Raw genomic sequence first — 22077 nt, 5'->3', positions numbered from 1 at the left:
ACAGAGAGGCTGAAACAGAGGGGCTGAAACAGAGGGGCTGAAACAGAGGGCGAGAAACAGAGGGCGAGAAACAGAGGGGCTGAAACAGAGGGGCTGATACAGAGGGGCTGAAACAGAGGGGCTGAAACAGAGGGCGAGAAACAGAGGGGCTGAAACAGAGGGGCTGAAACAGAGGGCGAGAAACAGAGGGGCTGAAACAGAGGGGCTGAAACAGAGGGGCTGAAACAGAGGGCGAGAAACAGAGGGCGAGAAACAGAGGGGCTGAAACAGAGGGACTGAAACAGAAGGGCTGAAACAGAGGGCGAGAAACAGAGGGCGAGAAACAGAGGGCGAGAAACAGAGGGCGAGAAACAGAGGGGCTGAAACAGAGGGGCTGAAACAGAGGGCGTGAAACAGAGGGGCTGAAACAGAGGGGCTGAAACAAAGGGGCTGAAACTGATGGGCTGAAACAGAGGGCGAGAAACAGAGGGCGAGAAACAGAGGGCGAGAAACAGAGGTGCTGAAACAGAGGGCGAGAAACAGAGGGCGAGAAACAGAGAGCGAGAAACAGAGGGCGAGAAACAGAGGGGCTGAAACAGAGGGGCTGAAACAGAGGGGCTGAAACAGAGGGGCTGAAACAGAGGGCGAGAAACAGTGGGCGAGAAACAGAGAGCGAGAAACAGCGGGGATGAAACAGAGGGGCTGAAACAGAGGGGCTGAAACAGAGGGCGAGAAACAGAGAGCGAGAAACAGAGTGCGAGAAACAGAGGGCGAGAAACAGAGGGGCTGAAACAGAGGGGCTGATACAGAGGGGGTGAAACAGAGGGGCTGAAACAGAGGGCGAGAAACAGAGGGGCTGAAACAGAGGGCGAGAAACAGAGGGGCTGAAACAGAGGGGCTGAAACAGAGGGCGAGAAACAGAGGGCGAGAAACAGAGAGCGAGAAACAGAGGGCGAGAAACAGAGGGCGAGAAACATAGGGGCTGAAACAGAGCGGCTGAAACAGAGGGGCTGAAAAAGAGGGGCTGAAACAGAGGGGCTGAAACAGAGGGCGAGAAACAGTGGGCGAGAAACAGAGGGCGAGAAACAGAGGGGCTGAAACAGAGGGGCTGAAACAGAGAGGCTGAAACATAGGGGCTGAAACAGAGAAGCTGAAACAGAGGGCGAGAAACAGAGGGCGAGAAACAGAGGGGCTGATACAGAGGGGCTGAAACAGAGGGCGAGAAACAGAGGGGTTGAAACAGAGGGGCTGAAACAGAGGGCGAGAAACAGAGGGGCTGAAACAGAGGGGCTGAAGCAGAGACCCTGAAACAGAGGGGCTGAAACAGAGGGCGAGAAACCGTGTGCGAGAAACAGAGGGCGAGAAACAGAGGGGCTGAAACAGAGGGGCTGAAATAGAGAGGCTGAAACAGAGGGGCTGAAACAGAGGGGCTGAAACAGAGGGCGAGAAACAGAGGGCGAGAAACAGAGGGGCTGAAACAGAGGTGCTGAAACAGAGGGGCTGAAACAGAGGGGCTGAAAAAGAGGGGCTGAAACAGAAGGGCTGAAACAGAGGGCGAGAAACAGAGGGCGAGAAACAGAGGGCGAGAAACAGAGGGCGAGAAACAGAGGGGCTGAAACAGAGGGGCTGAAACAGAGGGCGTGAAACAGAGGGGCTGAAACAGAGGGGCTGAAACAAAGGGGCTGAAACTGATGGGCTGAAACAGAGGGCGAGAAACAGAGGGCGAGAAACAGAGGGCGAGAAACAGAGGTGCTGAAACAGAGGGCGAGAAACAGAGGGCGAGAAACAGAGAGCGAGAAACAGAGGGCGAGAAACAGAGGGGCTGAAACAGAGGGGCTGAAACAGAGTGGCTGAAACAGAGGGGCTGAAACAGAGGGCGAGAAACAGTGGGCGAGAAACAGAGAGCGAGAAACAGCGGGGATGAAACAGAGGGGCTGAAACAGAGGGGCTGAAACAGAGGGCGAGAAACAGAGAGCGAGAAACAGAGTGCGAGAAACAGAGGGCGAGAAACAGAGGGGCTGAAACAGAGGGGCTGATACAGAGGGGGTGAAACAGAGGGGCTGAAACAGAGGGCGAGAAACAGAGGGGCTGAAACAGAGGGCGGGAAACAGAGGGGCTGAAACAGAGGGGCTGAAACAGAGGGCGAGAAACAGAGGGCGAGAAACAGAGAGCGAGAAACAGAGGGCGAGAAACAGAGGGCGAGAAACATAGGGGCTGAAACAGAGCGGCTGAAACAGAGGGGCTGAAAAAGAGGGGCTGAAACAGAGGGGCTGAAACAGAGGGCGAGAAACAGTGGGCGAGAAACAGAGGGCGAGAAACAGAGGGGCTGAATAAGAGGGGCTGAAACAGAGAGGCTGAAACAGAGGGGCTGAAACAGAGAAGCTGAAACAGAGGGCGAGAAACAGAGGGCGAGAAACAGAGGGGCTGATACAGAGGGGCTGAAACAGAGGGCGAGAAACAGAGGGGCTGAAACAGAGGGGCTGAAACAGAGGGCGAGAAACAGAGGGGCTGAAACAGAGGGGCTGAAGCAGAGACCCTGAAACAGAGGGGCTGAAACAGAGGGCGAGAAACCGTGTGCGAGAAACAGAGGGCGAGAAACAGAGGGGCTGAAACAGAGGGGCTGAAATAGAGAGGCTGAAACAGAGGGGCTGAAACAGAGGGGCTGAAACAGAGGGCGAGAAACAGAGGGCGAGAAACAGAGGGGCTGAAACAGAGGTGCTGAAACAGAGGGGCTGAAACAGAGGGGCTGAAAAAGAGGGGCTGAAACAGAGTGGCTGAAACAGAGGGCGAGAAACAGTGGGCGAGAAACAGAGGGCGAGAAACAGAGGGGCTGAAACAGAGGGGCTGATACAGAGGGGCTGAAACAGAGGGGCTGAAACAGAGGGCGAGAAACAGAGGGGCTGAAACAGAGGGGCTGAAACAGAGGGGCTGAAACAGCGGTCGAGAAACAGTGGGCAAGAAACAGAAGGCGAGAAACAGCGGGGCTGAAACAGAGGGGCTGAAACAGAGGGGCTGAAACAGAGGGCGAGAAACAGAGGGCGAGAAACAGAGAGCGAGAAACAGAGGGCGAGAAACAGAGGGCGAGAAACAGAGGGGCTGAAACAGAGGGGCTGATACAGAGGGGCTGAAACAGAGGGGCTGAAACAGAGGGTGAGAAACAGAGGGGCTGAAACATTGGGCGAGAAACAGAGGGGCTGAAACAGAGGGGCTGAAACAGAGGGGCTGAAACAGAGGGCGAGAAACAGAGGGCGAGAAACAGAGAGCGAGAAACAGAGGGCGAGAAACAGAGGGCGAGAAACAGAGGGGCTGAAACAGAGGGGCTGAAACAGAGGGGCTGAAACAGAGAGGCTGAAAAAGAGGGGCTGAAACAGAGGGCGAGAAACAGTGGGCGAGAAACAGAGGGCGAGAAACAGAGGGGCTGAAACAGAGGGGCTGAAACAGAGAGGCTGAAACAGAAGGGCTGAAACAGAGGGGCTGAAACAGAGGGCGAGAAACAGAGGGCGAGAAACAGAGGGGCTGAAACAGAGGGGCTGATAAAGAGGGGCTGATCAGAGGGGCTGAAACAGAGGGCGAGAAACAGAGGGGCTGAAACAGAGGGGCTGAAACAGAGGGCGTGAAACAGAGGGGCTGAAACAGAGGGGCTGAAACAGAGGGGCTGAAACCGAGGGCGAGAAACAGAGGGCGAGAAACAGAGGGGTTTGAAACAGAGGGACTGAAACAGAGGGGCTGAAACAGAGGGCGAGAAACAGAGGGCGAGAAACAGAGGGCGAGAAACAGAGGGCGAGAAACAGAGGGGCTGAAACAGAGGGGCTGAAACAGAGGGGCTGAAACAGAGGGGCTGAAACAGAGGGCGAGAAACAGAGGGGCTGAAACAGAGGGGCTGAAACAAAGGGGCTGAAACTGATGGGCTGAAACAGAGGGCGAGAAACAGAGGGCGAGAAACAGAGAGCGAGAAACAGAGAGCGAGAAACAGAGGGCGAGAAACAGAGGGCGAGAAACAGAGGGGCTGAAACAGAGGGGCTGAAACAGAGGGGCTGAAACAGAGGGGCTGAAACAGAGGGGCTGAAACAGAGGGCGACAAACAGTGGGCGAGAAACAGAGGGCGAGAAACAGCTGGGCTGAAACAGAGGGGCTGAAACAGATGGGCTGAAACAGAGGGCGAGAAACAGAGGGCGAGAAACAGAGAGCGAGAAACAGAGGGAGAGAAACAGAGGGCGAGAAACAGAGGGGCTGAAACAGAGGGGCTGATACGGAGGGGCTGAAACAGAGGGGCTGAAACAGAGGGCGAGAAACAGAGGGGCTGAAACAGAGGGCGAGAAACAGAGGGGCTGAAACAGAGGGGCTGAAACAGAGGGGCTGAAACAGAGGAGCTGAAACAGAGGGCCAGAAACAGAGGGCGAGAAACAGAGAGCGAGAAACAGAGGGCGAGAAACAGAGGGCGAGAAACAGAGGGGCTGAAACAGAGGGGCTGAAACAGAGGGGCTGAAACAGAGGGGCTGAAACAGAGAGGCTGAAAAAGAGGGGCTGAAACAGAGGGCGAGAAACAGTGGGCGAGAAACAGAGGGCGAGAAACAGAGGGGCTGAAACAGAGGGGCTGAAACAGAGAGGCTGAAACAGAAGGGCTGAAACAGAGGGGCTGAAACAGAGGGCGAGAAACAGAGGGCGAGAAACAGAGGGGCTGAAACAGAGGGGCTGATAAAGAGGGGCTGATCAGAGGGGCTGAAACAGAGGGCGAGAAACAGAGGGGCTGAAACAGAGGGGCTGAAACAGAGGGCGTGAAACAGAGGGGCTGAAACAGAGGGGCTGAAACAGAGGGGCTGAAACCGAGGGCGAGAAACAGAGGGCGAGAAACAGAGGGGTTTGAAACAGAGGGACTGAAACAGAGGGGCTGAAACAGAGGGCGAGAAACAGAGGGCGAGAAACAGAGGGCGAGAAACAGAGGGCGAGAAACAGAGGGGCTGAAACAGAGGGGCTGAAACAGAGGGGCTGAAACAGAGGGGCTGAAACAGAGGGCGAGAAACAGAGGGGCTGAAACAGAGGGGCTGAAACAAAGGGGCTGAAACTGATGGGCTGAAACAGAGGGCGAGAAACAGAGGGCGAGAAACAGAGAGCGAGAAACAGAGAGCGAGAAACAGAGGGCGAGAAACAGAGGGCGAGAAACAGAGGGGCTGAAACAGAGGGGCTGAAACAGAGGGACTGAAACAGAGGGGCTGAAACAGAGGGGCTGAAACAGAGGGCGACAAACAGTGGGCGAGAAACAGAGGGCGAGAAACAGCTGGGCTGAAACAGAGGGGCTGAAACAGATGGGCTGAAACAGAGGGCGAGAAACAGAGGGCGAGAAACAGAGAGCGAGAAACAGAGGGAGAGAAACAGAGGGCGAGAAACAGAGGGGCTGAAACAGAGGGGCTGATACGGAGGGGCTGAAACAGAGGGGCTGAAACAGAGGGCGAGAAACAGAGGGGCTGAAACAGAGGGCGAGAAACAGAGGGGCTGCAACAGAGGGGCTGAAACAGAGGGGCTGAAACAGAGGAGCTGAAACAGAGGGCCAGAAACAGAGGGCGAGAAACAGAGAGCGAGAAACAGAGGGCGAGAAACAGAGGGCGAGAAACAGAGGGGCTGAAACAGAGGGGCTGAAACAGAGGGGCTGAAAAAGAGGGGGTGAAACAGAGGGGCTGAAACAGAGGGCGAGAAACAGTGGGCGAGAAACAGAGGGCGAGAAACAGAGGGGCTGAAACAGAGGGGCTGAAACAGAGAGGCTGAAACAGAGGGGCTGAAACAGAGGGGCTGAAACAGAGGGCGAGAAACAGAGGGCGAGAAACAGAGGGGCTGAAACAGAGGGGCTGAAACAGAGGGGCTTGAACAGAGGGGCTGAAACAGAGGGCGAGAAACAGAGGGCGAGAAACAGAGGGGCTGAAACAGAGGGACTGAAACAGAGGGGCTGAAACAGAGGGCGAGAAACAGAGGGCGAGAAACAGAGGGCGAGAAACAGAGGGGCTGAAACAGAGGGGCTGAAACAGAGGGGCTGAAACAGAGGGGCTGAAACAGAGGGCGAGCAACAGAGGGGCTGAAACAGAGGGGCTGAAAAAATGGGGCTGAAACTGATGGGCTGAAACAGAGGGCGAGAAACAGAGGGCGAGAAACAGATGGCGAGAAACAGAGGGGCTGAAACTGAGGGGCTGAAACAGAGGGGCTGAAACAGAGGGCGAGAAACAGAGGGCGAGAAACAGAGAGCGAGAAACAGAGGGCGAGAAACAAAGGGCGAGAAACAGAGGGGCTGAAACAGAGGGGCTGAAACAGAGCGGCTGAAACAGAGGGGCTGAAACAGAGGGCGAGAAACAGTGGGCGAGAAACAGAGGGCGAGAAACAGCGGGGCTGAAACAGAGGGGCTGAAACAGAGGGGCTGAAACAGAGGGCGAGAAACAGAGGGCGAGAAACAGAGAGCGAGAAACAGAGGGCGAGAAACAGAGGGCGAGAAACAGAGGGCGAGAAACAGAGGGGCTGAAACAGAGGGCGAGAAACAGAGGGGCTGAAACAGAGGGGCTGAAACAGAGGGCGAGAAACAGTGGGCGAGAAACAGAGGGCGAGAAACAGAGGGGCTGAAACAGAGGGGCTGAAACAGAGAGGCTGAAACAGAGGGGCTGAAACAGAGGGGCTGAAACAGAGGGCGAGAAACAGAGGGCGAGAAACAGAGGGGCTGAAACAGAGGGGCTGATAAAGAGGGGCTGAAACAGAGGGGCTGAAACAGAGGGCGAGAAACAGAGGGGCTGAAACAGAGGGGCTGAAACAGAGGGCGAGAAACAGAGGGGCTGAAACAGAGGGGCTGAAACAGAGGGGCTGAAACCGAGGGCGAGAAACAGTGGGCGAGAAACAGAGGGGTTTGAAACAGAGGGACTGAAACAGAGGGGCTGAAACAGAGGGCAAGAAACAGAGGGCGAGAAACAGAGGGCGAGAAACAGAGGGCGAGAAACAGAGGGGCTGAAACAGAGGGGCTGACACAGGGGGGCTGAAACAGAGGGGCTGAAACAGAGGGCGAGAAACAGAGGGGCTGAAACAGAGGGGCTGAAACAAAGGGGCTGAAACTGATGGGCTGAAACAGAGGGCGAGAAACAGAGGGCGAGAAACAGAGAGCGAGAAACAGAGAGCGAGAAACAGAGGGCGAGAAACAGAGGGCGAGAAACAGAGGGGCTGAAACAGAGGGGCTGAAACAGAGGGGCTGAAACAGAGGGGCTGAAACAGAGGGCGAGAAACAGTGGGCGAGAAACAGAGGGCGAGAAACAGCTGGGCTGAAACAGAGGGGCTGAAACAGAGGGGCTGAAACAGAGGGCGAGAAACAGAGGGCGAGAAACAGAGAGCGAGAAACAGAGGGCGAGAAACAGAGGGCGAGAAACAGAGGGGCTGAAACAGAGGGGCTGATACAGAGGGGCTGAAACAGAGGGGCAGAAACAGAGGGCGAGAAACAGAGGGGCTGAAACAGAGGGCGAGAAACAGAGGGGCTGAAACAGAGGGGCTGAAACAGAGGGGCTGAAACAGAGGAGCTGAAACAGAGGGCCAGAAACAGAGGGCGAGAAACAGAGAGCGAGAAACAGAGGGCGAGAAACAGAGGGGCTGAAAAAGAGGGGCTGAAACAGAGGGGCTGAAACAGAGGGCGAGAAACAGTGGGCGAGAAACAGAGGGCGAGAAACAGAGGGGCTGAAACAGAGGGGCTGAAACAGAGAGGCTGAAACAGAGGGGCTGAAACAGAGGGGCTGAAACAGAGGGCGAGAAACAGAGGGCGAGAAACAGAGGGGCTGAAACAGAGGGGCTGATACAGAGGGGCTGGAACAGAGGGGCTGAAACAGAGGGCGAGAAACAGAGGGGCTGAAACAGAGGGGCTGAAACAGAGGGCGAGAAACAGAGGGGCTGAAACAGAGGGGCTGAAGCAGAGAGGCTGAAACAGAGGGGCTGAAACAGAGGGGCTGAAACTAGGGCGTGAAACAGAGGGCGAGAAACAGAGGGCGAGAAACAGAGGGCGAGAAACAGAGAGCGAGAAACAGAGGGCGAGAAACAGAGGGCGAGAAACAGAGGGGCTGAAGCAGAGAGGCTGAAACAGAGGGGCTCATACAGAGGGGCTGAAACAGAGGGGCTGAAACAGAGGGCGAGAAACAGTTGGCGAGAAACAGAGGGCGAGAAACAGAGGGCGAGAAACAGAGGGGCTGAAACAGAGGGGCTGAAACAGAGGGGCTGGAACAGAGGGGCTGAAACAGAGGGCGAGAAACAGAGGGGCTGAAACAGAGGGGCTGAAACAAAGGGGCTGAAACTGATGGGCTGAAACAGAGGGCGAGAAACAGAGGGCGAGAAACAGAGGGCGAGAAACAGAGGGGCTGAAACAGAGGGGCTGAAAGAGAGGGGCTGAAACAGAGGGCGAGAAACAGAGGGCGAGAAACAGAGAGCGAGAAACAGAGGGCGAGAAACAGAGGGCGAGAAACAGAGGGGCTGAAACAGAGGGGCTGAAACAGAGGGGCTGAAACAGAGGGGCTGAAACAGAGGGGCTGAAACAGAGGGCGAGAAACAGTGGGCGAGAAACAGAGGGCGAGAAACAGCGGGGTTGAAACAGATGGGCTGAAACAGAGGGGCTGAAACAGAGGGCGAGAAACAGAGGGCGATAAACAGAGGGGCTGAAACAGAGGGGCTGAAACAGAGAGCGAGAAACAGAGGGCGAGAAACAGAGGGCGAGGAACAGAGGGGCTGAAACAGGGGGGCTGATACAGAGGGGCTGAAACAGAGGGGCTGAAACAGAAGGCGAGAAACAGAGGGGCTGAAACAGAGGGGCTGAAACAGAGCGGCTGAAACAGAGGGGCTGAAACAGAGGGCGAGAAACAGAGGGCGAGAAACAGAGAGCGAGAAAAAGAGGGCGAGAAACAGAGGGCGAGAAACAGAGGGGCTGAAACAGAGGGGCTGAAACAGAGGGGCTGAAACAGAGGGGCTGAAACAGAGGGGGTGAAACAGAGGGTGAGAAACAGTGGGCGAGAAACAGAGGGCGAGAAACAGTGGGGCTGAAACAGAGGGGCTGAAACAGAGAGGCTGAAACAGAGGGGCTGAAACAGAGGGGCTGAAACAGAGGGCGAGAAACAGAGGGCGAGAAACAGAGGGGCTGAAACAGAGGGGCTGATACAGAGGGGCTGAAACAGAGGGGCTGAAACAGAGGGCGAGAAACAGAGGGGCTGAAACAGAGGGGCTGAAACAGAGGGCGAGAAACAGAGGGGCTGAAACAGAGGGGCTGAAACAGAGGGGCTGAAACAGAGGGCGAGAAACAGAGGGCGAGAAACAGAGGGGCTGAAACAGAGGGACTGAAACAGAGGGGCTGAAACAGAGGGCGAGAAACAGAGGGCGAGAAACAGAGGGCGAGAAACAGAGGGCGAGAAACAGAGGGGCTGAAACAGAGGGGCTGAAACAGAGGGCGTGAAACAGAGGGGCTGAAACAGAGGGGCTGAAACAAAGGGGCTGAAACTGATGGGCTGAAACAGAGGGCGAGAAACAGAGGGCGAGAAACAGAGGGCGAGAAACAGAGGGCGAGAAACAGAGGGGCTGAAACAGAGGGGCTGAAACAGTGGGGCTGAAACAGAGGGGCTGAAACAGAGGGCGAGAAACAGTGGGCGAGAAACAGAGAGCGAGAAACAGCGGGGATGAAACAGAGGGGCTGAAACAGAGGGGCTGAAACAGAGGGCGAGAAACAGAGGGGCTGAAACAGAGGGGCTGAAACAAAGGGGCTGAAACTGATGGGCTGAAACAGAGGGCGAGAAACAGAGGGCGAGAAACAGAGGGCGAGAAACAGAGGGGCTGAAACAGAGGGGCTGAAAGAGAGGGGCTGAAACAGAGGGCGAGAAACAGAGGGCGAGAAACAGAGAGCGAGAAACAGAGGGCGAGAAACAGAGGGCGAGAAACAGAGGGGCTGAAACAGAGGGGCTGAAACAGAGGGGCTGAAACAGAGGGGCTGAAACAGAGGGGCTGAAACAGAGGGCGAGAAACAGTGGGCGAGAAACAGAGGGCGAGAAACAGCGGGGTTGAAACAGATGGGCTGAAACAGAGGGGCTGAAACAGAGGGCGAGAAACAGAGGGCGATAAACAGAGGGGCTGAAACAGAGGGGCTGAAACAGAGAGCGAGAAACAGAGGGCGAGAAACAGAGGGCGAGGAACAGAGGGGCTGAAACATCGGGGCTGATACAGAGGGGCTGAAACAGAGGGGCTGAAACAGAAGGCGAGAAACAGAGGGGCTGAAACAGAGGGGCTGAAACAGAGCGGCTGAAACAGAGGGGCTGAAACAGAGGGCGAGAAACAGAGGGCGAGAAACAGAGAGCGAGAAAAAGAGGGCGAGAAACAGAGGGCGAGAAACAGAGGGGCTGAAACAGAGGGGCTGAAACAGAGGGGCTGAAACAGAGGGGCTGAAACAGAGGGGGTGAAACAGAGGGTGAGAAACAGTGGGCGAGAAACAGAGGGCGAGAAACAGTGGGGCTGAAACAGAGGGGCTGAAACAGAGAGGCTGAAACAGAGGGGCTGAAACAGAGGGGCTGAAACAGAGGGCGAGAAACAGAGGGCGAGAAACAGAGGGGCTGAAACAGAGGGGCTGATACAGAGGGGCTGAAACAGAGGGGCTGAAACAGAGGGCGAGAAACAGAGGGGCTGAAACAGAGGGGCTGAAACAGAGGGCGAGAAACAGAGGGGCTGAAACAGAGGGGCTGAAACAGAGGGGCTGAAACAGAGGGCGAGAAACAGAGGGCGAGAAACAGAGGGGCTGAAACAGAGGGACTGAAACAGAGGGGCTGAAACAGAGGGCGAGAAACAGAGGGCGAGAAACAGAGGGCGAGAAACAGAGGGCGAGAAACAGAGGGGCTGAAACAGAGGGGCTGAAACAGAGGGCGTGAAACAGAGGGGCTGAAACAGAGGGGCTGAAACAAAGGGGCTGAAACTGATGGGCTGAAACAGAGGGCGAGAAACAGAGGGCGAGAAACAGAGGGCGAGAAACAGAGGGCGAGAAACAGAGGGGCTGAAACAGAGGGGCTGAAACAGTGGGGCTGAAACAGAGGGGCTGAAACAGAGGGCGAGAAACAGTGGGCGAGAAACAGAGAGCGAGAAACAGCGGGGATGAAACAGAGGGGCTGAAACAGAGGGGCTGAAACAGAGGGCGAGAAACAGAGATCGAGAAACAGAGTGCGAGAAACAGAGGGCGAGAAACAGAGGGGCTGAAACAGAGGGGCTGATACAGAGGGGGTGAAACAGAGGGGCTGAAACAGAGGGCGAGAAACAGAGGGGCTGAAACAGAGGGCGAGAAACAGAGGGGCTGAAACAGAGGGGCTGAAACAGAGGGGCTGAAACAGAGGGCGAGAAACAGAGGGCGAGAAACAGAGAGCGATTAACAGAGGGCGAGAAACAGAGGGCGAGAAACAGAGGGGCTGAAACAGAGCGGCTGAAACAGAGGGGCTGAAAAAGAGGGGCTGAAACAGAGGGGCTGAAACAGAGGGCGAGAAACAGTGGGCGAGAAACAGAGGGCGAGAAACAGAGGGGCTGAAACAGAGGGGCTGAAACAGAGAGGCTGAAACAGAGGGGCTGAAACAGAGAAGCTGAAACAGAGGGCGAGAAACAGAGGGCGAGAAACAGAGGGGCTGAAACAGAGGGGCTGATACAGAGGGGCTGAAACAGAGGGCGAGAAACAGAGGGGCTGAAACAGAGGGGCTGAAACAGAGGGCGAGAAACAGAGGGGCTGAAACAGAGGGGCTGAAGCAGAGACCCTGAAACAGAGGGGCTGAAACAGAGGGCGAGAAACCGTGTGCGAGAAACAGAGGGCGAGAAACAGAGGGGCTGAAACAGAGGGGCTGAAATAGAGAGGCTGAAACAGAGGGGCTGAAACAGAGGGGCTGAAACAGAGGGCGAGAAACAGAGGGCGAGAAACAGAGGGGCTGAAACAGAGGGGCTGAAACAGAGGGGCTGAAACAGAGGGGCTGAAAAAGAGGGGCTGAAACAGAGTGGCTGAAACAGAGGGCGAGAAACAGTGGGCGAGAAACAGAGGGCGAGAAACAGAGGGGCTGAAACAGAGGGGCTGATACAGAGGGGCTGAAACAGAGGGGCTGAAACAGAGGGCGAGAAACAGAGGGGCTGAAACAGAGGGGCTGAAACAGAGGGGCTGAAACAGAGGGCGAGAAACAGTGGGCAAGAAACAGAAGGCGAGAAACAGCAGGGCTGGAACAGAGGGGCTGAAACAGAGGGGCTGAAACAGAGGGCGAGAAACAGAGGGCGAGAAACAGAGAGCGAGAAACAGAGGGCGAGAAACAGAGGGCGAGAAACAGAGGGGCTGAAACAGAGGGGCTGATACAGAGGGGCTGAAACAGAGGGGCTGAAACAGAGGGCGAGAAACAGAGGGGCTGAAACAGAGGGCGAGAAACAGAGGGGCTGAAACAGAGGGGCTGAAACAGAGGGGCTGAAACAGAGGGCGAGAAACAGAGGGCGAGAAACAGAGAGCGAGAAACAGAGGGCGAGAAACAGAGGGCGAGAAACAGAGGGGCTGAAACAGAGGGGCTGAAACAGAGGGGCTGAAACAGAGGGGCTGAAAAAGAGGGGCTGAAACAGAGGGCGAGAAACAGTGGGCGAGAAACAGAGGGCGAGAAACAGAGGGGCTGAAACAGAGGGGCTGAAACAGAGAGGCTGAAACAGAGGGGCTGAAACAGAGGGGCTGAAACAGAGGGCGAGAAACAGAGGGCGAGAAACAGAGGGGCTGAAACAGAGGGGCTGATAAAGAGGGGCTGATCAGAGGGGCTGAAACAGAGGGCGAGAAACAGAGGGGCTGAAACAGAGGGGCTGAAACAGAGGGCGAGAAACAGAGGGGCTGAAACAGAGGGGCTGAAACAGAGGGGCTGAAACCGAGGGCGAGAAACAGAGGGCGAGAAACAGAGGGGTTTGAAACAGAGGGACTGAAACAGAGGGCCTGAAACAGAGGGCGAGAAACAGAGGGCGAGAAACAGATGGCGAGAAACAGAGGGCGAGAAACAGAGGGGCTGAAACAGAGGGGCTGAAACAGAGGGGCTTTAACAGAGGGGCTGAAACAGAGGGCGAGAAACAGAGGGGCTGAAACAGAGGGGCTGAAACAAAGGGGCTGAAACTGATGGGCTGAAACAGAGGGCGAGAAACAGAGGGCGAGAAACAGAGAGCGAGAAACAGAGAGCGAGAAACAGAGGGCGAGAAACAGAGGGCGAGAAACAGAGGGGCTGAAACAGAGGGGCTGAAACAGAGGGGCTGAAACAGAGGGGCTGAAACAGAGGGGCTGAAACAGAGGGCGAGAAACAGTGGGCGAGAAACAGAGGGCGAGAAACAGCTGGGCTGAAACAGAGGGGCTGAAACAGATGGGCTGAAACAGAGGGCGAGAAACAGAGGGCGAGAAACAGAGAGCGAGAAACAGAGGGAGAGAAACAGAGGGCGAGAAACAGAGGGGCTGAAACAGAGGGGCTGATACAGAGGGGCTGAAACAGAGGGGCTGAAACAGAGGGCGAGAAACAGAGGGGCAGAAACAGAGGGCGAGAAACAGAGGTGCTGAAACAGAGGGGCTGAAACAGAGGGGCTGAAACAGAGGAGCTGAAACAGAGGGCCAGAAACAGAGGGCGAGAAACAGAGAGCGAGAAACAGAGGGCGAGAAACAGAGGGCGAGAAACAGAGGGGCTGAAACAGAGGGGCTGAAACAGAGGGGCTGAAAAAGAGGGGCTGAAACAGAGGGGCTGAAACAGAGGGCGATAAACACTGGGCGAGAAACAGAGGGCGAGAAACAGAGGGGCTGAAACAGAGGGGCTGAAACAGAGAGGCTGAAACAGAGGGGCTGAAACAGAGGGGCTGAAACAGAGGGCGAGAAACAGAGGGCGAGAAACAGAGGGGCTGAAACAGAGGGGCTGATACAGAGGGGCTGAAATAGAGGGGCTGAAACAGAGGGCGAGAAACAGAGGGGCTGAAACAGAGGGGCTGAAACAGAGGGCGAGAAACAGAGGGGCTGAAACAGAGGGGCTGAAGCAGAGAGGCTGAAACAGAGGGGCTAGAAACAGAGGGGCTGAAACAGAGGGCGTGTAACAGAGGGCGAGAAACAGAGGGGCTGAAACAGAGGGGCTCATACAGAGGGGCTGAAACAGAGGGGCTGAAACAGAGGGCGAGAAACAGTGGGCGAGAAACAGAGGGCGAGAAACAGAGGGCGAGAAACAGAGGGGCTGAAACAGAGGGGCTGAAACAGAGGGGCTTAAACATAGGGGCTGAAACAGAGGACGAGAAACAGAGGGGCTGAAACAAAGGGGCTGAAACTGATGGGCTGAAACAGAGGGCGAGAAACAGAGGGCGAGAAACAGAGGGCGAGAAACAGAGGGGCTGAAACAGAGGGGCTGAAACATGGGGGCTGAAACAGAGGGCGAGAAACAGAGGGCGAGAAACAGAGAGCGAGAAACAGAGGGCGAGAAACAGAGGGCGAGAAACAGAGGGCGAGGAACAGAGGGGCTGAAACAGAGGGGCTGATACAGAGGGGCTGAAACAGAGGGGCTGAAACAGAAGGCGAGAAACAGAGGGGCTGAAACAGAGGGGCTGAAACAGAGGGGCTGAAACAGAGGGCGAGAAACAGAGGGCGAGAAACAGAGAGCGAGAAACAGAGGGCGAGAAACAGAGGGCGAGAAACAGAGGGGCTGAAACAGAGGGGCTGAAACAGAGGGGCTGAAACAGAGGGGCTGAAACAGAGGGGGTGAAACAGAGGGCGAGAAACAGTGGGCGAGAAACAGAGGGCGAGAAACAGTGGGGCTGAAACAGAGGGGCTGAAACAGAGAGGCTGAAACAGAGGGGCTGAAACAGAGGGGCTGAAACAGAGGGCGAGAAACAGAGGGCGAGAAACAGAGGGGCTGAAACAGAGGGGATGATACAGAGGGGCTGAAACAGAGGGGCTGAAACAGAGGGCGAGAAACAGAGGGGCTGAAACAGAGGGGGTGAAACAGAGGGCGAGAAACAGAGGGGCTGAAACAGAGGGGCTGAAACAGAGGGGCTGAAACAGAGGGCGAGAAACAGAGGTGGAGAAACAGAGGGGCTGAAACAGAGGGACTGAAACAGAGGGGCTGAAACAGAGGGCGAGAAACAGAGGGCGAGAAACAGAGGGCGAGAAACAGAGGGCGAGAAACAGACGGGCTGAAACAGAGGGGCTGAAACAGAGGGCGTGAAACAGAGGGGCTGAAACAGAGGGGCTGAAACAAAGGGGCTGAAACTGATGGGCTGAAACAGAGGGCGAGAAACAGAGGGCGAGAAACAGAGGGCGAGAAACAGATGGGCTGAAACAGAGGGGCTGAAACAGAGGTGCTGAAACAGAGGGCGAGAAACAGAGTGCGAGAAACAGAGAGCGAGAAACAGAGGGCGAGAAACAGAGGGCGTTAAACAGAGGGGCTGAAACAGAGGGGCTGAAACAGAGGGGCTGAAACAGAGGGGCTGAAACAGAGGGCGAGAAACAGTGGGCGAGAAACAGAGAGCGAGAAACAGCGGGGATGAAACAGAGGGGCTGAAACAGAGGGGCTGAAACAGAGGGCGAGAAACAGAGAGCGAGAAACAGAGTGCGAGAAACAGTGGGCGAGAAACAGAGGGGCTGAAACAGAGGGGCTGATACAGAGGGGCTGAAACAGAGGGGCTGAAACAGAGGGCGAGAAACAGAGGGGCTGAAACAGAGGGCGAGAAACAGAGGGGCTGAAACAGAGGGGCTGAAACAGAGGGGCTGAAACAGAGGGCGAGAAACAGAGGGCGAGAAACAGAGAGCGAAAAACAGAGGGCGAGAAACAGTGGGCGAGAAACAGAGGGGCTGAAACAGAGCGGCTGAAACAGAGGGGCTGAAAAAGAGGGGCTGAAACAGAGGGGCTGAAACAGAGGGCGAGAAACAGTGGGCGAGAAACAGAGGGCGAGAAACAGAGGGGCTGAAACAGAGGGGCTGAAACAGAGAGGCTGAAACAGAGGGGCTGAAACAGAGAAGCTGAAACAGAGGGCGAGAAACTGAGGGCGAGAAACACAGGGGCTGAAACAGAGGGGCTGATACAGAGGGGCTGAAGCAGAGAGGCTGAAACAGAGGGGCTGAAACAGAGGGGCTGAAACAGAGGGCGTGAAACAGAGGGCGAGAAACAGAGGGGCTGAAACAGAGGGGCTGAAACAGAGGGGCTGAAACAGAGGGGCTGAAACAGAGGGCGAGAAACAGTGGGCGAGAAACAGAGGGCGAGAAACAGAGGGCGAGAAACAGAGGGGCTGAAACAGAGGGGCTGAAACAGAGGGGCTGAAACAGTGGGGCTGAAACAGAGGGCGAGAAACAGAGGGGCTGAAACAGAGGGGCTGAAACAAAGGGGCTGAAACTGATGGGCTGAAACAGAGGGCGAGAAACAGAGGGCGAGAAACAGAGGGCGAGAAACAGAGGGGCTGAAACAGAGGGGCTGAAACAGAGGGGCTGAAACAGAGGGCGAGCAACAGAGGGCGAGAAACAGAGAGCGAGAAACAGAGGGCGAGAAACAGAGGGCGAGAAACAGAGGGGCTGAAACAGAGGGGCTGAAACAGAGGGGCTGAAACAGAGGGGCTGAAACAGAGGGGCTGAAACAGAGGGCGAGAAACAGTGGGCGAGAAACAGAGGGCGAGAAACAGCGGGGCTGAAACAGAGGGGCTGAAACAGAGGGGCTGATACAGAGGGCGAGAAACAGAGGGCGAGAAACAGAGAGCGAGAAACAGAGGGCGAGAAACAGAGGGCGAGGAACAGAGGGGCTGAAACAGAGGGGCTGATACAGAGGGGCTGAAACAGAGGGGCTGAAACAGAAGGCGAGAAACAGAGGGGCTGAAACAGAGGGGCTGAAACAGAGGGGCTGAAACAGAGGGACTGAAACAGAGGGCGAGAAACAGAGGGCGAGAAACAGAGAGCGAGAAACAGAGGGCGAGAAACAGAGGGCGAGAAACAGAGGGGCTGAAACAGAGGGGCTGAAACAGAGGGGCTGAAACAGAGGTGCTGAAACAGAGGGGGTGAAACAGAGGGCGAGAAACAGTGGGCGAGAAACAGAGGGCGAGAAACAGTGGGGCTGAAACAGAGGGGCTGAAACAGAGAGGCTGAAACAGAGGGGCTGAAACAGAGGGGCTGAAACAGAGGGCGAGAAACAGAGGGCGAGAAACAGAGGGGCTGAAACAGAGGGGCTGATACAGAGGGGCTGAAACAGAGGGGCTGAAACAGAGGGCGAGAAACAGAGGGGCTGAAACAGAGGGGCTGAAACAGAGGGCGAGAAACAGAGGGGCTGAAACAGAGGGGCTGAAACAGAGGGGCTGAAACAGAGGGCGAGAAACAGAGGGCGAGAAACAGAGGGGCTGAAACAGAGGGACTGAAACAGAGGGGCTGAAACAGAGGGCGAGAAACAGAGAGCGAGAAACAGAGGGCGAGAAACAGAGGGCGAGAAACAGAGGGGCAGAACCAGAGGGGCTGAAACAGAGGGCGTGAAACAGAGGGGCTGAAACAGAGGGGCTGAAACAAAGGGTCTGAAACTGATGGGCTGAAACAGAGGGCGAGAAACAGAGGGCGAGAAACAGATGGGCTGAAACAGAGGGGCTGAAACAGAGGTGCTGAAACAGAGGGCGAGAAACAGAGGGCGAGAAACAGAGAGCGAGAAACAGAGGGCGAGAAACAGAGGGCGAGAAACAGAGGGGCTGAAACAGAGGGGCTGAAACAGAGGGGCTGAAACAGAGGGGCTGAAACAGAGGGCGAGAAACAGTGGGCGAGAAACAGAGAGCGAGAAACAGCGGGGATGAAACAGAGGGGCTGAAACAGAGGGGCTGAAACAGAGGGCGAGAAACAGAGAGCGAGAAACAGAGTGCGAGAAACAGAGGGCGAGAAACAGAGGGGCTGAAACAGAGGGGCTGATACAGAGGGGCTGAAACAGAGGGGCTGAAACAGAGGGCGAGAAACAGAGGGGCTGAAACAGAGGGCGAGAAACAGAGGGGCTGAAACAGAGGGGCTGAAACAGAGGGGCTGAAACAGAGGGCGAGAAACAGAGGGCGAGAAACAGAGAGCGAAAAACAGAGGGCGAGAAACAGAGGGCGAGAAACAGAGGGGCTGAAACAGAGCGGCTGAAACAGAGGGGCTGAAAAAGAGGGGCTTAAACAGAGGGGCTGAAACAGAGGGCGAGAAACAGTGGGCGAGAAACAGAGGGCGAGAAACAGAGGGGCTGAAACAGAGGGGCTGAAACAGAGAGGCTGAAACAGAGGGGCTGAAACAGAGAAGCTGAAACAGAGGGCGAGAAACAGAGGGCGAGAAACAGAGGGGCTGAAACAGAGGGGCTGATACAGAGGGGCTGAAACAGAGGGGCTGAAACAGAGGGCGAGAAACAGAGGGGCTGAAACAGAGGGGCTGAAACAGAGGGCGAGAAACAGAGGGGCTGAAACAGAGGGGCTGAAGCAGAGACCCTGAAACAGAGGGGCTGAAACAGAGGGCGAGAAACAGTGTGCGAGAAACAGAGGGCAAGAAACAGAGGGGCTGAAACAGAGGGGCTGAAATAGAGAGGCTGAAACAGAGGGGCTGAAACAGAGGGGCTGAAACAGAGGGCGAGAAACAGAGGGCGAGAAACAGAGGGACTGAAACAGAGGTGCTGAAACAGAGGGGCTGAAAAAGAGGGGCTGAAAGAGAGGGGCTGAAACAGAGGGCGAGAAACAGTGGGCGAGAAACAGAGGGCGAGAAACAGAGGGGCTGAAACAGAGGGGCTGAAACAGAGAGGCTGAAACAGAGGGGCTGAAACAGAGTGGCTGAAACAGAGGGCGAGAAACAGAGGGCGAGAAACAGAGGGGCTGAAACAGAGGGGCTGATACAGAGGGGCTGAAACAGAGGGGCTGAAACAGAGGGCGAGAAACAGAGGGGCTGAAACAGAGGGGGTGAAACAGAGGGCGAGAAACAGAGGGGCTGAAACAGAGGGGCTGATGCAGAGAGGCTGAAACAGAGGGGCTGAAACAGAGGGGCTGAAACAGAGGGCGAGAAACAGAGGGCGAGAAACAGAGGGGCTGAAAGAGAGGGGCTGATACAGAGGGGCTGAAACAGAGGGGCTGAAACAGAGGGCGAGAAACAGAGGCGCTGAAACAGAGGGGCGGAAACAGAGAGCGAGAAACAGAGGGGCTGAAATAGAGGGGCTGAAACAGAGGGGCTGAAACAGAGGGCGAGAAACAGAGGGCGAGAAACAGAGGGGCTGAAACAGAGGGACTGAGACAGAGGGGCTGAAACAGAGGGCGAGAAACAGAGGCCGAGAAACAGAGGGCGAGAAACAGAGGGGCTGAAACAGAGGGGCTGAAACAGAGGGGCTGAAACAGAGGGGCTGAAACAGAGGGGCTGAAACAGAGGGCGAGAAACAGAGGGGCTGAAACAGAGGGGCTGAAACAGAGGGGCTGAAACAGAGGGCGAGAAACAGAGGGCGAGAAACAGAGAGCGAGAAACAGAGGGCGAGAAACAGAGGGCGAGAAACAGATGGCGACAAACAGAGGGGCTGAAACTGAGGGGCTGAAACAGAGGGGCTGAAACAGAGGGCGAGAAACAGAGGGCGAGAAACAGAGAGCGAGAAACAGAGGGCGAGAAACAGAGGGCGAGAAACAGAGGGGCTGAAACAGAGGGGCTGAAACAGAGGGGCTGAAACAGAGGGGCTGAAACAGAGGGCGAGAAACAGTGGGCGAGAAACAGAGGGCGAGAAACAGCGGGGCTGAAACAGAGGGGCTGAAACAGAGGGGCTGAAACAGAGGGCGAGAAACAGAGGGCGAGAAACAGAGAGCGAGAAACAGAGGGCGAGAAACAGAGGGCGAGAAACAGAGGGCGAGAAACAGAGGGGCTGAAACAGAGGGCGAGAAACAGAGGGGCTGAAACAGAGGGGCTGAAACAGAGGGCGAGAAACAGTGGGCGAGAAACAGAGGGCGAGAAACAGAGGGGCTGAAACAGAGGGGCTGAAACAGAGAGGCTGAAACAGAGGGGCTGAAACAGAGGGGCTGAAACAGAGGGCGAGAAACAGAGGGCGAGAAACAGAGGGGCTGAAACAGAGGGGCTGATAAAGAGGGGCTGAAACAGAGGGGCTGAAACAGAGGGCGAGAAACAGAGGGGCTGAAACAGAGGGGCTGAAACAGAGGGCGAGAAACAGAGGGGCTGAAACAGAGGGGCTGAAACAGAGGGGCTGAAACCGAGGGCGAGAAACAGAGGGCGAGAAACAGAGGGGTTTGAAACAGAGGGACTGAAACAGAGGGGCTGAAACAGAGGGCAAGAAACAGAGGGCGAGAAACAGAGGGCGAGAAACAGAGGGCGAGAAACAGAGGGGCTGAAACAGAGGGGCTGAAACAGGGGGGCTGAAACAGAGGGGCTGAAACAGAGGGCGAGAAACAGAGGGGCTGAAACAGAGGGGCTGAAACAAAGGGGCTGAAACTGATGGGCTGAAACAGAGGGCGAGAAACAGAGGGCGAGAAACAGAGAGCGAGAAACAGAGAGCGAGAAACAGAGGGCGAGAAACAGAGGGCGAGAAACAGAGGGGCTGAAACAGAGGGGCTGAAACAGAGGGGCTGAAACAGAGGGGCTGAAACAGAGGGCGAGAAACAGTGGGCGAGAAACAGAGGGCGAGAAACAGCTGGGCTGAAACAGAGGGGCTGAAACAGAGGGGCTGAAACAGAGGGCGAGAAACAGAGGGCGAGAAACAGAGAGCGAGAAACAGAGGGCGAGAAACAGAGGGCGAGAAACAGAGGGGCTGAAACAGAGGGGCTGATACAGAGGGGCTGAAACAGAGGGGCTGAAACAGAGGGCGAGAAACAGAGGGGCTGAAACAGAGGGGCTGAAACAGAGAGGCTGAAACAGAGGGGCTGAAACAGAGGGGCTGAAACAGAGGGCGAGAAACAGAGGGCGAGAAACAGAGGGGCTGAAACAGAGGGGCTGATACAGAGGGGCTGAAACAGAGGGGCTGAAACAGAGGGCGAGAAACAGAGGGGCTGAAACAGAGGGGCTGAAACAGAGGGCGAGAAACAGAGGGGCTGAAACAGAGGGGCTGAAGCAGAGAGGCTGAAACAGAGGGGCTGAAACAGAGGGGCTGAAACAGAGGGCGTGAAACAGAGGGCGAGAAACAGAGGGGCTGAAACAGAGGGGCTCATACAGAGGGGCTGAAACAGAGGGGCTGAAACAGAGGGCGAGAAACAGTGGGCGAGAAACAGAGGGCGAGAAACAGAGGGCGAGAAAAAGAGGGGCTGAAACAGAGGTGCTGAAACAGAGGGGCTGAAACAGAGGGGTGAAACAGAGGGCGAGAAACAGAGGGGCTGAAACAGAGGGGCTGAAACAAAGGGGCTGAAACTGATGGGCTGAAACAGAGGGCGAGAAACAGAGGGCGAGAAACAGAGGGCGAGAAACAGAGGGGCTGAAACAGAGGGGCTGAAAGAGAGGGGCTGAAACAGAGGGCGAGAAACAGAGGGCGAGAAACAGAGAGCGAGAAACAGAGGGCGAGAAACAGATGGCGAGAAACAGAGGGGCTGAAACAGAGGGGCTGAAACAGAGGGGCTGAAACAGAGGGGCTGAAACAGAGGGGCTGAAACAGAGGGCGAGAAACAGTGGGCGAGAAACAGAGGGCGAGAAACAGCGGGGTTGAAACAGAGGGGCTGAAACAGAGGGGCTGAAACAGAGGGCGAGAAACAGAGGGCGATAAACAGAGGGGCTGAAACAGAGGGGCTGAAACAGAGAGCGAGAAACAGAGGGCGAGAAACAGAGGGCGAGGAACAGAGGGGCTGAAACAGAGGGGCTGATACAGAGGGGCTGAAACAGAGGGGCTGAAACAGAAGGCGAGAAACAGAGGGGCTGAAACAGAGGGGCTGAAACAGAGGGGCTGAAACAGAGGGGCTGAAACAGAGGGCGAGAAACAGAGGGCGAGAAACAGAGAGCGAGAAACAGAGGGCGAGAAACAGAGGGCGAGAAACAGAGGGGCTGAAACAGAGGGGCTGAAACAGAGGGGCTGAAACAGAGGGGCTGAAACAGAGGGGGTGAAACAGAGGGCGAGAAACAGTGGGCGAGAAACAGAGGGCGAGAAACAGTGGGGCTGAAACAGAGGGGCTGAAACAGAGAGGCTG

The sequence above is a fragment of the Stegostoma tigrinum genome, chromosome 42, assembly GCF_030684315.1.
Source record: "Stegostoma tigrinum isolate sSteTig4 chromosome 42, sSteTig4.hap1, whole genome shotgun sequence".
NCBI classification, from domain to species: domain Eukaryota; kingdom Metazoa; phylum Chordata; class Chondrichthyes; order Orectolobiformes; family Stegostomatidae; genus Stegostoma; species Stegostoma tigrinum.
Note: the sequence above shows the minus strand (reverse complement) of the source record.